A 17,524-nucleotide genomic window follows, 5' to 3' on the forward strand; every position below is an offset into this window, starting at 1 on the left:
TTTGTTGATTTTTTTTTATTAGTACCTAACATTGCTATTATGATGCTGTATTACATTGCATTGGCTATTATTTGTATGTGCGACGAATTTTTCAACATGGCCGCTCGCGTGTCTCTTTGGTATGGCGTTGGTTTAATGTCAACAGTAACGTGTTGTTGAAATAGCTAATTAATTGTTAATCATTATAATTTTATTTAGTAGTGTTTTTGTAATATTGTTTTGTATTTCATGATATTGTCTGTGTCAATACCGTGTGCTACTTTAATGTGATAGCATGGATTGTATTGTCACCGAATTTCAATAGTCATTGTTTTGATTATACGTGACTTGCATTTATGTAAGTCTTGTTTAATTTAGTTAATGTTTTGTGTATTGTGTTACCAGTTATTTTCGTGTAGCATAACTTTATTCCTCTGCACCGAGTTCAGTCATGTCTTGTTGTTAATATTTAGTTAGTCTATCTTGATTAATTTCTAACCTATTTCTGTGTTTATTGACTTTTCTTATTTTCCCTATTAATTTATTATTGCATGTACTTGCTATTTGTTATTATTTTGTGTATGATATGAATTAGTTTCCTTATTAGTGATTAAATTTTATTTGTTAGATTGACATTGTAATTTCTAACCCATTTCTGTGTTTATTAACCTTTCTTATTTTCCCTATTAATTTATTATTGCTTGTACTTGCTATTTGTTATTATTTTATGCATGATATGAATTAGTTCCCTTATTAATGATTAAAATTTATTTGTTAGATTAACATTGTCTGTAATTCTCCAGATTCAGCTCTTTCGATGCTGCGTCACTTACCTGGATCGTTCCCACAACATCATCCGATTCTTTGATATGCCTTGGATACTTACTACGGTTGCCTTCTACTACGGCTGCCTTCAATCGTCTTATATCTGTGGTCATAAAGGTGGTGTTTAATTTATTTAATTCAATATGTGTATAATGCATTGTATGCGCGACCGCTATTGGGCATTACAAAATAACATAACAATACTACGTAGATTAATGCATAACAAAATATCCTTTTACTCCGGTTATATTTATTACTAACTCTCAATTAATCTATCTTGATTATTTTCTAACCGCTTTCTATACTTTATCAGCTATTTTATTTCTTCTTATTAACCTGCGAAATTCATGCATGTACACTTCCTTGTATAGTGATTAATTGTTCACGAGGTAGGTTGCACTTTGACTGTTTTAGTTATTCGTTGAACTAACACGTTTTACGTTCAAACAGTAATTGGAGCACTCGTAATAAACTTTTTCTTTTCAAGTTTCCACTATCTGTGTTATTCAACGAACAGTGCCATGCTTCCACAGTATTGTTATAACATTTAGTACTGTTGTATTTTGCATTAAGGCAATTGAAGTTAATTTGTTCATTTATTTTTCAGCTGGCTGTTGTACATGGTGTTCCGCAAACAGGGAGCCATAACCTATTTTGCACGTAAACCTTCTCGTATGATGATTACTTGTTCACAAGGTAACTTTCACTTTCACTCTTTTAATTATTTATTGAATCAACACGTTTTATATTCAAACAATGATTGGAGTACACATGATAATTTTCTTTTTTTTCTTTTTAGGTGTTCGCTATCTGTATTATTCGACGAACAGTGTCACACCTCCTTTTGATTTATCCACAATATAGTTATAACATTTAGTAACCTTGTATTTTGCACTGAGACGATTGAAACTAATTTATTCACTTATTTTAGGTAGCTGTCGTACATTATGTACCACGAACAACGATCCATAACCTATACTTGCACGTATACTTTCTTGTATGTTGATCACTTGTTCACAAGGTAACTTTCACTTTCACTAGTTAATTATTCATTGAGTTAACACGTTTTATATTTAAACAATAATTGAAGCACATATAATAATTTTCCTTTTTTTTCTTTTATGTTTTTGCTATCTGTGTCATTCGACGAACAGCACTACAACATACACTACTGCACTACGTTGCCCACTGAAATCACTTTATTCATTGTTTATTTCGATTATGCGCTAGTTTTAACTTGTTTAAGTGCACCGTTCGCGGAATCCCTTTTTTACTTCAATCTTGACGTTTTGGTTCTGCAAGATTTCTAGCACTTTGTGTGGTCCAGTATATTGATCGGAGAATTTTCCTTTACTAGGTTCTTTTAGTAAATATATCGAATCTCCTATTTTAAAATCTTGAGGGTTGATTCGTCGATCGTAATATTCCTTTGATCTTAGTTTGGATTTTATCAAATTTTCTCTTGCCATTCGTTGTACGGTGTAAATTTTATTGAACAGATCTTTGAGATATTCTGAGTATGTTGGTTCCATGTTCTCTTCGATTATTACTTCACCAGTAGGTTCTCTGGCTAGATGTCCAAAACTAATTCGTGTGGGGGGGGAATTTCGTTCCTTTCCTTCATTTTAGTTTTTATTTTGCGCCAAGACGCAAGTTTACTGACATCGATCCAATTATCCAATTGCTTGCTAATAGCATTCAAAATACAAATTTTTGAAAGTGCCGCAGCCATATTAGCCCAAAAATATTTTGTATATAGTATAGCGTGATACCATCTATATTTTCCTGGGGGAATCATAAGATCAGCACTACCTACTATGTTACCTACGTCAAATATTAGATGTAGTAACCAATAAAGTATTTTTAATCCAATTATAATCCAATGGCTAGCGTATTCAAGTTTTTATATATATCTTCAACTGGTGATTCCCTATTTTCTCCCTTTTGATTTCTTTGGGCTCGTTGAACTTGCGTTTCTTCAGCTTGAAAATGTTTAGAATCCTTTTCCTTAGTTACCCTTTTTCCTTCTTTATTTACTTTATTCACAACACCTTTATTTTTCTCTACCTTCTCAGGATGAATAGTTTCACTGGAAGTGCTTATTATAATTAATTTATTATTTATTTGTATGGAACGTTTAGGAATATTTTTGGTAGATTTGGAATTATTCTTTGAATTTTTATTACAAACCTTTTTGCTTATAGATTCTGTTTTGGATTTAGGGATAGCTATATTTTTATTTTCTATAGTGTGATCTTCCTTGCAATTTAATGATTTGGCTTTGAGTTCGATAAAGTTTCCTTCTGATGGTTTTATAGAAGTTTTTGAGTGAGATACACTCGCTATCTCTTTTCCTATTATGGTTGAGACATTCACGAAATTCGTGGAGTCTTGCTTTTGTATCTTTGCCAAGTCGAACGTGGAGAGGCAATTCGCACTTCCCAGCGGGTCCAATATCTCTGTGATATTATGCAGTGGATAAGCATTGCCTGTCGTCTCGTCGTTCAATTTCCTAATTTCTGCTTCGTCTGAAAGTTCTTTGGCACTAATATTATTTATCTTGTTTGGTAACTCAGGAAATTTCTCACTCATGATCCTGTCTATGGCACCTCTTATTATTTATCGTGACATTATCCCTTATCACAGCAACGGAATGGTGTTTGCATTGAAAAGTTGATTGGTTGAAATGATCAGCATCTCTCTTTTGATTTAGATCTCTATCGAGGTATTTATTTATGCATTTTTCTTCCCAAATTATTGCTCTTGCTTCTTTTCTAACATTTTCTTCTATTCCCGGGTTGTTTAGATGTTTCCGCGACGGCGGTACAAATCTCCAGTTCTGGTGGTTGTTTCGGTTATAATTATTCGAAGGTGTCGAATGTTGGTATCGAATTCTATTGTTCACTTGTTTTAGTTCTCGTGTTGCTTTCACGGCTTGGCGGTACGCATCGTCCAAGGATTGGTATCCTGCTATCTTTACTCGTAAATACACCTCGTTTGGAAGCCCCTTAACGAAAGCTTCCCTCGTGTCTCGATCTATCCTATCTTGAAATACGGTGCCGTACTCGTACCTTTCCCCGTTCATTATCGCCAGTCTGAGATCTTTGACGCGTTCTATCTAGTCCAAAATATCTTCTCCCGGTCGTTGAAATATTGTAGCTAATTCCCCTTTATATTCGTTAACCGTTTTTCCCGGACCGAACATATCTTTTAATTTATTCCCGAAATCGTTTAAACTTATTACTTCTGTGTCTTCTATGGCGAGAAATGCGTGTCCGCGAAGCTTATTCGTTAATAATTTTACTAACTGAGATTCTTGATGCCTAGGAACCATGTTTCGTGCGCGCTCGCATGCTCTTAAAAATTGAAATACCGAGGGTCGATGTCCGTCGAACACTGGTACTGTCTCTATTGCATCTTTTAACTTAATTGGTTGGGGATTAACTTCTATCGGTATTGTCGCTTGGGAAATTATCGGCGATGATACGGGTGTCTTGATTTCTTTTTTTATTTTCAGTGAACGCACATCGTCTTGTAATTTATTCATTGTTGTACTCATGTCGCGAAAATTCGCATCCCATGCTTTAAGTTTTTCCGACAACATCAAGATCATGTCTTTGTCCAACGATTCTAATTTAGTCGACATTATTTCTTAGGTATATATTTTATCGATAATCGTAACAACTTTAATTCTTTGTGGAGCGAATCGAACCGTTTAAACCAACTTTAATCCTCCGTGAAGCGGATCCCACCGCTGCCACCAAAAATTTAAATCTCTAATGTTACGTATCAATTTGTTTGTTTAAATCGATCAAATCTTAAGTTTAAATTTTACTGAAAAATTTTTTTTTTCGTTTGAGTTTGCGATTTTAATTTAATCTGAAGGGAAATAAACTGAATTGATATTATTGTGTATGTAATACTGATTTAGATTTCTAATTAATACGGTAGTTGCTGCCACCAGAAATAGTCTAAGGACTATTTCAAAATATTTTATTTTTTATTATTTTTTTTCGTTTAATGGGTAGCGTTAACTGACGCTTAATGCAACTGGTAAACGAATTCCACTTTTCGGCTAACCTGCTATGTGCAGGGATATTGGCACGGGAGAGGATTAAAGCTGGGAACAATAAATATTTGTCCTCGTTAAACGGATTTTTATTTGAATGTAGAATTGCTTAGATTATTACCTTTATATATATTTTATTAGCCGGATATATATATTTTAGCGTTGCTGGATTGGATAGGAATGTGAGATTTTTCGTTGTTTTATATAAATTTGTTTTTACGTTTGACTTCTTCTTCTCTTTTAATTTCGCTGTAGTAGTTTGCCGTTAGAACCGAAACTCAATTCATTTACTACGATGGATTCTGTTACCATGATTTTCTTGCCTTTTGAGTTTAATAATCGAGTATGATTCTAACGATCCTCTCTGTGTGGGACTCGTGTGATTTCGCAAGCCTTGCCCAAAGACGGGTAATATTTTACCAACAGTGGGAGGAGGAATGCGAAGATCAATGGGTGTTTTCGATAATCGAAAACACCGTTTGCACAAGCCAACACAGCGAACGATCCTTTGGTTAAATTTTCGAAGGGAAATTATTCTGCTATTTCTCTCTTACAATCGCATGCAATGATGGCAAGAATATCGGTTAATAGCAATGCCGGTATTGCTCTTAATTTTCGATTGACCCCGACGATGTATTTAATGGTCCTCTCTGTGCGGGACTTGTGTGATTTCGCAAGCATTGCCCAAAGACGGGCAATATTTTGCCAACAATGGGAGGAGGAATGCGAAGATCAGTGGGTGTTTCAGTAGCTAAAAATACCGTTCGCACAAGTCGACACAGCGGACAACTCCTTTGTTTAAAGTTTAAACAATGATTCTATCTTCAAAACCGTTCACGAAAATAAAACGAGATCGATGATAGGAAGTTCTAATTCGATTCTCGAGGGCAACGAGATTATCAGAGAAGAAGGAAATTTTCAAAATTAATTTTCTTACCTTGAGGAGTAGGTGCTGTCTGGTGCCATTACCTCAGTTGCTCCGGTGGTCGTCGAAGTTTTTGTTGGGTTTATTACTTGAACTCGAATATAGTTTACTATCAACTTTTACTTTATTTATCTATTTCGATACAGACTGAACAATTTACTAACTGGATTAATACCGCAATTACAATGCGCGTTTCTGTCTAAGCGATGAAATGAGGACTTCAAAGATAAAATCTTTCTTTTACTTAGTCGCGGTTCTCTTTTCTTGACCGAAAAACTAAAGACCCCGAAACGCAAAATACTATACAAAATTTCTAAACGCAATGATGAGCGCAATAACGAACGTAGTAACAATGAACACAAAATATAATGAGCACAAGAATAATGAACGGTAATAACAATGATCACTATAATAATGAACGCAAGGATAATAAACGTAATACGAATGATCCGTAATAACAATGAACACAAAATATAATGAGCGTAATAAGAATGTTCACCAGAATAATAATGAGCGCTGCTCTATGTTGCTTCGCTTATTTATAATGCCATCCCCCACGGGGTGGTGGTCCACTGGGGGTACGCTTCCGTGGGAATCGGGATGTTGCAGTTTGGGTTTCTTGGAATCGTACGTGACAAAATGTAAATTCCGTATTTCGACTTAGTTTTTATCGGTCCTGTGCTTCTGCTGAGCTAGCGTCTAGGAGGCTTGAAGCATTCCATGCTGATCTAGTCTTTTCCGCGAGAAACTTCTATGTTTTGTACCGTGGGAATTACCCGTGTTTCTTCGGCGCGTGCAAGGGCCGGCGGCTGCAGCATCATTATCACCTCGATGTTTGCTCGGGCAACACGCGCAATTCCGCTGCTCTCCCACAACAAGGACCTCCTTCTTCGAGTTATTTTTCGTAAGTTTGGATATTCGCATATTATGGTTGTTTTTGCGATTTTAATGTTCTTTCCTTTTTTGTTGTTTACCTAGGCTTCGGTGATCGTCGTTCGGACAATGTTTGCGGAGGCATTTCCATCAGAGGTTCCTTATTATTATTATTTTTTAGATGTATTTTGTTTTATGTACGATATATATATATATATATATATACATCTAAATGTTGTATATATATATATATACATCATATATATACATCTAAAAAATAATAATATATATAAAAATAATATATATAAAAATAATAATATATATATATATATATATATATATATATATATATATATATATATATATATGTCGGATCACGATTCGAATTTTGGGCGCGCGACGACTCTTCATGTGGACTAGCCATCGTTTCACAAAGCCGAGATTTTATTTACACGCATATACAGGTCTATCATTAAGCTTAACAAATAATAAGTACAACTAATAATAAGTCTAACAAACACTAAGCCTAATGAATAATACGATCTACGAATAATTAAATTAAATAATACTATTAGCAATGTTTGAGTTCAAACGAATCCACGGTCACCGGGATAACTCCTTACTAAGCGAAACTAACTTAGACGCAAATGCGATCGTCGAAAATGCTCGATGTATCACTCTCCAAGGCAATCGCAAGAATGCCAGCCTCGTGGAGATTTTTCTCCCTGTACGATTCCATTTTGCTTTCTATACCCGTTTGGAAGCATCGAGAAGGTTCCAAACGCCGTTGCTAGCTACACTCGTTGGAAGCATCGAGAAAGTTCCAAACGCCGTTGCTAGGCAGTTTCTGCCTGGAGTTTTGATTACTAATACAATGTATGTCCCATTGCATCGGCACCTCCGAGGCAACATCACACGTGGCTCGGCCCGCTCTCGAGGCCGCATGCCGCCACAACCACATTTCTCGGAAAACACATACAACCACTCCAGACCTCCGTTAGATAAAACATCCATCCCGTGACCGTGGCTACGTTCAGCGACCGATTGTCACCTCGAACCCAATCTCGCTCATTACAAATCTTAAGCAATTACAACTATAATAAAATCTAGGCTAAGGTACTAGAGGATGTTCCCAAAATTTCCAAGGAAAGGCTTCGGCTTTCCTTTCATCTCCGACATATATATATATATATATGTCGGAGCGGACATTAGAATTAGGGTTAGGGGCGTGAAACGAATCTTCGTTTGGGTTACACGTTGTCGTTATGCAATAGAGAAGACATTGACTAGTGCAAATACGATTATTATAGAGCCGGACAAGTAACCGTGGTAGTTAGACACTCGAGAAACTAATGACAATGATCCTAGGTTCAATAACGAATCCGCGGTCGACGGGATGATAGATGAACGTACTCACAAAATCTAAGTCGGATGCGTGATATTCACTGGTCGTAAAAGGTTATTCCTTTCATCAGTGAGATCGCGAACGAGAATGCCTTTCCCGTCCCGATGATGCCACAGAGGAAAACTATAATGGGGTGTGTCTAAGGATACGAGATCATCGGATTCGTCGAGAAAAGCCTTCGTTCAGAAAGTAAGGGAAATTGACGTTGCTGCTAATTGGTCAATCTGCATATCGGTGGTTAGAAAAAGATGCTAGCCGCCCTCGAGGGGAAGTTGCTAGTGGGAGACGCCGCCCGTTGAAAAATATGTCTCCCCTTTCTTCCCGTAGTTGGGACAAAGACCATTTGTCTGTTTGAAGGACTTTAGTTGACTAAATCTTAAGATTTATAACGGGCCCTCGAGCTAGCCGAACATGTACTGCGGAGACGCATCGACATCTGGCAATCATCTTACTCGAAGAATAGGGTCTGCTTGTGGCGAGCCACGGGACAGAAACCGTTGGAATGTTTACTGTCGCATGTCGCCACGAATATTTCTTTTAAGGAGAGCTATAGAATTACTCCATACCTTTGTTAGACAAAGCGTTCATCCCGTGATCGCGGCTACTTTCGGCGACTGACTATCGCCTCGAGCCCAAGCTCATTATCACAACTCTCGAACAATTACAATCGGATTGAATAACTACAATTGTTCAATTACAGACTCCGGTGTTCTTTCATCTCCGACATATATATATGTATAAGATTTATAAAATGAATGCTAGGTAAAATGTCTGTGATAAATAATTCCAATTAAAATGGAAAAATTTTTAATTGCATTGCTTCGACTATACATATACATATACTTAATGTGACTTACTTTGTATGAGAAAAATTCTGTTTGTCAATTCGATATCGAGAGCTGATAATGCTAACATACGATGAAACGATAACAGAAGAATCCGAATATTCAGAACTTTTCACGATATATGTCAAATAGTATTATGAAATAAATTAAATAATTACCCCGCATTGCTTCCAGCGTACGTGTTCACGATTCTCGGCAAAACCGAATATGGCAGCAGGAAATCAACCAATCACAATGTTTATTCGACCAATCGCGGGGAGACGTAGTCGCTAGGAGAGACGTCAACGGGAGTCGTAAATTCCCGTTACGATTATAACAATCGACACCACGACTTGATCGATCCCCTGATTTCCGGTGAGATAATAGGGGTGATTGAGTTTGTATAACACTGTGATTCACAGAATTATAAATTATATATTTCCAACACTTAGATTACACTGATGAGCATAGATAGAGAGATAATCACTTATCGCATGAAGATAAGATAGATATGTACGTCAGAGCAGGGCTCTTGTAATTGGATTCAATGTATTAGTGGACGTAGCACTATAAGATATTTAGGAGAGGAAATGTAGGCTCGACAATACCGAGACCGACTCTCGCGTTATGCTTAGACTGTCCCGCTGGGCATTAGCGTATACTTAGTAGTTGACTTTTCCAACGATGTAGAAGAAGTGAAGTTGAGTGACGATGCTGTGTCAGAGGAAAGCTAAGGATGGGTGTGTCTAGTGCACGGGACCATCGGATTTGTTGGTGACGATTTTAGTTAGGAGAGTGAGGGAATTGGCTTCGTTGTTAATTGGTTAAACGAAGGGTCTTAACCGCCCTCGAGAGAAAGTGGTTAGTGGGAGGAAAGTTGCAGCATACGTGAGAAAAACTAACTTTCCCTTGTCACGCCGTGGTAGACAAGAGTCTTTAGAAATTCTTCGGAAACAGACGTTTGTTTGGTTTGAAGGACCTCTACTAGGAAATTCCTGAGATTTACGGAAGAGCGGACATCTGGTGTCCGTCTGGCCCGCGGTGTGTGACCTGGGCCAGGCAGAGGGTCGCCCGGCGTAACACACAACTTCGGAAGAAAGTAAAGCGCGGGAAGAAATCGCGGCATCCAGCTTCCTGCGAATCTATTCTTGATCTCGATGTAAGCAGTAATCTTTCGATAATCGTTTTGCAAAATGGCGTGCCTTAAACGAAGTGTATAGTAAAATTCGTATTTGAGAGACGCATAAATAAACGATATCAGGCTATTTCCCGCGAGAAATTCACGTACGGTTGCAACATAACATGTCACGTATGTATTTTCGTCGAAAACTGATTTCGACGGACGTGTATATGTACGTATCAAGTTACTTGGCGAAAGTTCAACGACAGACTGTGACTTTAAAACAGTAAGTATGTAAGCCTATGTTTGTTGTCCGAGAATTGGAAGAATCTGTCATGTTTTGTTTACGTCGGCTGTAATGGAGTGGTGTTTTTGTCTTGTGGTAACTGAATATCTCAAACAACAAACTCGAGATTTCAATCGATCTTCGAAAAGAAGTCATACCCATTGACCTTGGGTGAGTTGTGATTTCATTAACTTTTTAATTCATAATTGATAACATAAGGTTATTGTAAGACCGATGAAAATATGGATAGCAACCAATTGCAATTGAATATCTGGCCTGTCTTGCACTATTGAAATTTTGCAAGTCACTAAAGTTACCAGCATTAATATGTTCCCCTGCACAAGTTTGACGATAAAACAAATGAAATTTTACTAATTGCAAGTTATTTGATTATTCTATTTAACGAAAAATTATAAAATCATAAAATAGAATTCTATATAACCTGTAAATCGTAACTTGTCAATCTACTAGTACATATATTATAAATTGGTAAACTTTTGTGTGTGGGGGAGGGGGTGCTAGATGTAACACTGATGCGACATTTTGAAAAAATATTTAATTATAATCATGAAAGGCGTTATTGAAATATTGAAGTTTTATTAATGTTCCTTGCAACTTCGAGTTTGCGTACTATATTTAAAATGTACATAAGATATAAAGTATATTGACAAGTAACAGTCACAAAATTGTTGTTGAGGATAATCATCCTAATATCAACTTATCAATTGTGATCTGATAAACAAGAATTCAAAATACAGTTAAACTGTGTTCTACATACAATAATCTTTTTCGGAGGAGATTTAAATATATGAACATATTGTGATATTTTGTCCATAATAACATGAATAATATAAAGTTTCGTATTACATATACTCTATTTTTTAATATATTCTGCATATCTCATTTTATGACAACAGACAAGCAAACTATATTCCCATTATAAGCTTCGCTCTAATTTCGCATCGTTTTACCTGAATATATCGTGAAATTTCATCCCGTCAAAATTTTGCGTCAATCTTTTTTATCTTAAAGGATTAAAGACAGTTGCAAAACGCCACGGTGTTTCGGGGTTTGTTTAAATTTCCGCCAAATGAAAAAGAAGTTTCGCGAAAAATGGTAGTTACTAACGGCACGTCTGGTTACAATTTTCGTTTACAATACTTTTGGCGAGTAAATATGACGTACTGGGTCGATACTAAGTAGTCGGTTGTCCCTGAAATTTGAACTGTTGAGAACGAGGTAATAACAGGGTGACTGGTTTGTTGCTGTGTAACGTATACACGTTTCTGAATAGTTTTCTACTTTAAATGAAATTAACTGCTACCCGACGGAGTTTCGACGTAGCGGTAAACACGTCACTGAAAAAAGCGACGAATGGGAATGGAAAACACGTAAAGATTTTTTTGACAAAATAAAGAATCATTTTGTCAGATTTCAAGAAGAGTTTGGGTAAATTCAATTTATGCTCTTTGCTACTTGACTTATGTTTATAACACTAAAAGTTATCTTTACAAGCAGCGAAGTGATTTAGTTTCATCCGTTGTTCGGTTGCTTCCAATTTTTTCATTTTCACATTGCGTATTACAATATTGATGTTAAAATATTATTATAGAAAAACATGTTAGCAACTTAATTTTCTATTTGTTCTTTTCTCTGTTTTCCTTATTCTGTTTTTGGATTTGTGGTGGATGATTTAAATAATGACGTGACGAGTTGATACTTGATATTGTCAAATATATTTAAAATTATTCCAAATACAGAATTAATCGCACGGGAGACAAAGATTTTGTAACGAATCCTAGCGGCTGCCATTTGTCGTTCACGCGCTGTTGCCGATACCGGATGCGCTAATGTCACGTAAAATAACAAAATAAAAAAAGAAATTTGAGGTGAAAAATAAAAAAAAGAAACTTTATTTTTTTTCTAACAACAATTCACTTTACAATCCACTTCCAAACTCTAGGCGTGACTTTCCAAGACTGAAGCTCTTATGATTTGACTTTCGATCGAATCCGATTACTTTCTTTTGTCATCCCTCAACATCCCCACCATGCATTTGCATTTGCTAGGTGTCCGCGACCGTTGCCACGTGCTCTTTCTTCTAGAATCTTCGGCGGAAGGACCGTTGGGATGTTGATGGTTCATTAGACACTTCAGCGATATTGCCGCCGATTGTCGCCGAGTGCCGCCACATCTTTATTTCCATCGTCAGTCCATCGGATTTGAAGTATGCCGGTCGTGACACTAACATTGTGGCGTCAGAGACGACGCGTTTTGACTCGCGAAAGGCGTTTTCGGTTTGCTTCGACCACTCGATTCGCCGCGAACAGCTCGTACGTATCTTTGTTCGCGGATCCGCGTAGTTTGTTGCACGGGTATACGTTTATATTGACACCGGTGTTCACGAGGAAAGAGATCCTTGGTGCCCTGTCCGTCACGAAAATGCGACGGGATACTAAAGCCATCGCCACATGCCGCGTTTACGGACGGCTGGTCTCGTTTCACTGGGTCCAGTTGCAAGGGGCCCGGCACTTCCTTGCGCGGTCTCGAAAGGTCTCGTGGTAATAGCAGAGACCAGACTTCTGCGGTCTGTCCTTCGAACTTGATATCAATCTTGCCTTCCGTATGTAGAATAACGATGTGAGGTGGATAGTTGGTGAAGGTGCCCACAAGAAATACTCTTGATGTTCAACAAAAAAGTTAATTAAATTATTAACAATCAACAGTCAACAATTTATGATCAACAATTAACGACTAACGATTAACTGTCAACAACAATTAACGATTAACGATGAACGATCAAAAACAATTAACGATTAACGATGAACAACAATTAACGATTAACGATTAACTATCAAGAGTCAATAATCACGTATCTCTAATTGCGTTTGCTTCGCTATGACGCTTAACCTTTCGCACTCCGCAGCTCGGGGCAGAATGAATCTTTGATTCGAAACCAAATGGATTCTTTTCTTTGTTGCCCCTCGATATCTCCACTACGCACGCGTTTATTAGATGTCCGCAACGGTTGCCGCGTATGCATTCTTCTGAATATTCGGCGAAAGAACTGTAGGGGTATCGATGGTACATTAGGCGTATCGGCTTTACGCTTTGAAGGTATAGCGCTTTGTGTCGCGAAGCCGTTGGAAAGTTCCATGGTCGAGTGCCACCACAGATGCATGACGATTAGATACAAACGCTTCAAGTATTACAATTAATAACTGATACAATTGCAACAAAACAGATGTCCTTTATGCAAGACTACTGAAATTACACAGCTACAATAAAATAAGGAATACGTCTGTACTATGGGAAACATAAATAAATATACACATAGTAGCTTATACAACATGTATGTGGAGGGCGATTAAACGCGTTGTTGATTAATGACCAGACGAGTTGATACTTAGTGTAGTCAAATGTATTTAAAATTATTTGCAGTACAGAATTAGTCGTCGTTCGCTTAGTGTTGCTCGATATGTGTATACAAGGTAATGCTTACGTTCGTTCGATATTAATTCGCTATAAGAATGTTCGATACTAACTGTCTTAACGATCGTGTTCTTTTATTTATACTCGGGGGAGTATCGAAAACTTTAAATTCAACCTCGGTTGACGATTGCACGTAGCGGCAACATTGTTTTGCCCGGAGTTTGTTTATCGTTACGCTTTGCTTGTCACGTAAAAGTAATGGGAAAATAATAATAAAAAAATGTTGGGTTCTTGAACCAGAGTTCGAGATACCTCTATTCTATAATAGGATTACAAGTGTGCGATTAAACTGTTACCGAAAGACTGAAGCCTCGATCAAGAACCAGCCCTTCTAGATGTTCGTTTATCTTATGCCTACGTGCCGAATTCATAATCCTTTATTTTGGGAGTCGGTGTCGTGTGCAAGGCGGTTCAGGTTTCCTGAGTCGGTTGGAGATATTTGTTGACGTTACATTCCCCCAGTGTTAGAGTGCGGCTGGTCCTCCAGACTCTTATTTTCGGTGTAGTGCTTCCTTTTGTATGCCCTTTTGGAATCTTACATGCCTTGCTTCGAGGATGACTGAATTGGTGTCTTCAGGTAATTCTCCTAATGGTTGTATTTCAGGTGTGGAATATGTGTTTAAAGGTGCGCTAGGTGTCTCTATTGGTCTAGAGATATTGCTTATACCTGTGTCTTTTTTTTTCTTTGGTTTTACAACATAATACACGAATACATAATTTGGAAGGTAGGCATTTGCTTATAATATCGAATAATCCTATTTTGTTAAATATACATATGTTCCTAGTAATGCTAGATCAATATAACTAATAATTTATAAGACACTTAGTTCCTATTTCTTAAGACTTCTAATTCTATGTTCATAATTAAGAGAGTTTACTTCGTTGGAAATTTGATTGAGGTGCATTCTATACGATTATACATTATTAATGATTTTTGGAGCGTTTTCAATTTTTGTTAGGATTTCTTCTAGACTGTCAGTTAAGGGTAAAGCTATAGTTTTGAGATTTGTTTTGTAAGTTATATTGATTTTTAAGTTATTGTTTTCATCAAAAAATTTATCTATATTTTTATTCATTAATTCTAAATTATCGTTATCCAGAGTTACAAATAGACTTCTAGAAATGAATCCAACAAAATTCAATGACCCTCTTCGGTAACAAGAGTGTGTCATAAATTTAATATGCATGATTAAATTGTCTAAATTTCTTTTGCGAGCGCGTGTAATCATTTCATTGGAATACGGGCATTCACTTTTAAAATGTTCTGTTAACATTAGTCTAAATCTTTCAATTTCGCTGAGTTTTGCATATATATCCTTAATGTCTAAACCTATAATTACGTTTACAGATTCGCTATATAAGTATGCATGAGCTAATTTTTCTTGATATATAGAACTACCGTTAAGAGGTATAACGTTTAGCTTAGCTAACTATGAAGAAGGTGAAGATCGTCCTGGAAAGTAAGGTTTAATACGGTTACCATGTATTTTCCTAATCGAGTGATTTACTATTATTTCATAATAAGGGGGTTTTCACTTTTTCACTGTTGTATGGCCCTGGCCATTCAGTATCTATCTTGTGTTCTTTATGATCGTTATGAATTAATACTAAATGTCCTTCTTTAAAAATAGATTGAGGTTTGGCAATTTTAGAGAAGTTTCTAATAAATTTTCTATAGTATCCAGCTAGCCCAAGGAATGATATTACATCTGTAGGATTTTTTGGTAGTTTGAAATTCTTTACTGTTTCTATCTTTTTAGGGTTAGGTTTTACTCCATCTGCTGTCACTACATGTCCTAGATATTCTAATTCGGGCTTTAAGAATTCACATTTATCTGGTTGTATTCTTAGACCTACTTTCCCGAGTCTTTGGAATATAATGACTAAGTTTTTAGTATGTTCTTCTATCGATTGCCCGAATATAATGATATCATCGAGATAAACGAAACAATGATTGTTAATCAAACCTCTTAACGTGGTATCCATCATTCTTTGAAAGGTAGCAGGTGCGTTCTTGAGCTCGAATGGCATTCTATTATAGTGGGAGTGTTCTTGTGGTGTGCTAAATGCAGTGTATTTCTTTGAATTCTCGTCCATGGGTATTTGATGGAACCCTGAGGATAAGTCTAAAGAGGAGAAATATTTCGCATTTCCTAGCTGTGATAGTATATCGTCAATGTCAGGTAGTGGATACGCGTCTTGGTCTGTTAGTTCGTTTAACTTCCTAAAGTCAATCACTACTCGCCACTTTTGTTTCCCTGATGCGTCGATTTTCTTTGGAACGATCCAGACAGGAGAGTTATAGGGGGAGTCGGAGGGTTCTATAATCTCTTTGTTTAACATTTCAGTCATCTGTTTATTTATTTCGGTTTTATGATGTTCGGGAGGACGGTAGGATTTTACGTTGATGATCTTGTTAGGCAGATGATACATTTACACTGTACACGTGAATGTGTGTGTAAGCGTCAGAGGGCGTCCAGGTCTCAGTAGAGACAAAAGACGATTGGAGGCTGTTAGGAGAATCTAGAGGAGGTGGTTGACAACAAGCGTGCGTGCAAGAAGGTTATCGAAGTCTTCAGAGTGTAATATATATATGTATAGCTGTTGTGTGCGAAATAAAGTAAACTATTTGTATTTTCGAATCCTCTCTATACCTTAACATGGTAGCAGAGCGCGGTTACTAGTTTTGCAAGCTATTTAGTGCGTGGTTTTTAGTTTTGCGAGTTTAGTAAGGGAGGAAACGTTCAAAGAATATAAAATAAAAGAAAAAATACTTCAAGCACGTAGGAACGCTTGAGTAAAGAATAGGAAATCAATTAAAATGGAGAGATCGGAAATTATGCTATCGATATTTGATGGTGAGGGTTACGGTATGTGGAAGAAAAGAATAACAATGTTTCTGAGATATAAAGAATGTGATATTGTTATAACTAGAGTGAAGACTGAAACAGACAATCCAGACTGGGATAAAAAGGATCTGAAGACGATAAATATAATTTACAGTGCCTTCTCAAATAGACAATTAGAATATATTAGGGAAGAAAAAACAGCGTATGAAATAATGAAAAAGTTCGACGAAGTGTACTTGAAAGAATCGACGGCACTAGATCGTGTGCAGAAGGAGATTGGAGAAGATAAGTCTTGATAAATATAGTGATTCAGCATCGTTTTTTAGCGATCTTGAAAAATTAATAAATGAATTAAAAGGTACAGGCGCAAAAGTGAGTGAGAGGGAAAAGCTGAATTACATGATAAATACGTGTTACGTCGCGTAACACTCTACCTAGCCCAGGCCACACACCGCGGGCAAGATGGCAACCAGATGTCTTCGGATACTCACTGCGTACCCTCAATAGTCTCAAGTATCTTCCATAAATCTTAGGAATTTCCTAGTCGAGGTCCTTCAAACTGAACAAACGTCTGTTTCCAAAGCATTTCTAAAGACCTTTGTCTACTACGGCTTGATAAGGGAAAGTTGGTTTTTCTCACGTATGATGCAACTTTCCTCCCACGAACCACTTTCTCTCGAGGGCGGTTAAGACCCTTCGTTTAACCAATTAACAACGAAGACTATTTCCCTCACTCCCTTAGTCAAAATCGTCACCAACAAATCCGATGGTCCCGTACGCTAGACACACCCATCCTTAGCTTTCCTCCGCCACAGCATCGTCTCCGAACATCACTGATTTTACATCCTTCGAACAGTCAACATCCTTCGACCGGGTT

General features: G+C 37.0%; 1 long non-coding RNA gene across 13 annotated transcripts; it reads left to right on the forward strand.

Annotated features, from left to right (window-relative positions):
* Window positions 1–15: 15 nt before the first annotated feature.
* LOC143304895 (uncharacterized) lies at window positions 16–12,088 on the forward strand. 13 transcript variants are annotated; one of them, XR_013061565.1, is made up of 7 exons: window positions 126–337; window positions 783–921; window positions 1,412–1,500; window positions 1,604–6,702; window positions 6,777–6,827; window positions 9,096–9,275; window positions 9,353–12,088. It is a non-coding gene; the product is annotated as an uncharacterized LOC143304895 (long non-coding RNA). The 13 variants fall into 13 exon arrangements; XR_013061563.1 differs by having other exon boundaries at window positions 1,604–1,825; window positions 1,959–6,702; window positions 9,096–12,088; XR_013061560.1 differs by lacking the exons at window positions 126–337; window positions 783–921 and adding an exon at window positions 16–119 and having other exon boundaries at window positions 1,736–1,825; window positions 1,959–6,702; window positions 9,096–12,088.
* Window positions 12,089–17,524: the final 5,436 nt, after the last annotated feature.

This window comes from Bombus vancouverensis, unplaced genomic scaffold, assembly GCF_051014615.1.
Source record: "Bombus vancouverensis nearcticus unplaced genomic scaffold, iyBomVanc1_principal scaffold0062, whole genome shotgun sequence".
Lineage (NCBI taxonomy): Eukaryota > Metazoa > Arthropoda > Insecta > Hymenoptera > Apidae > Bombus > Bombus vancouverensis.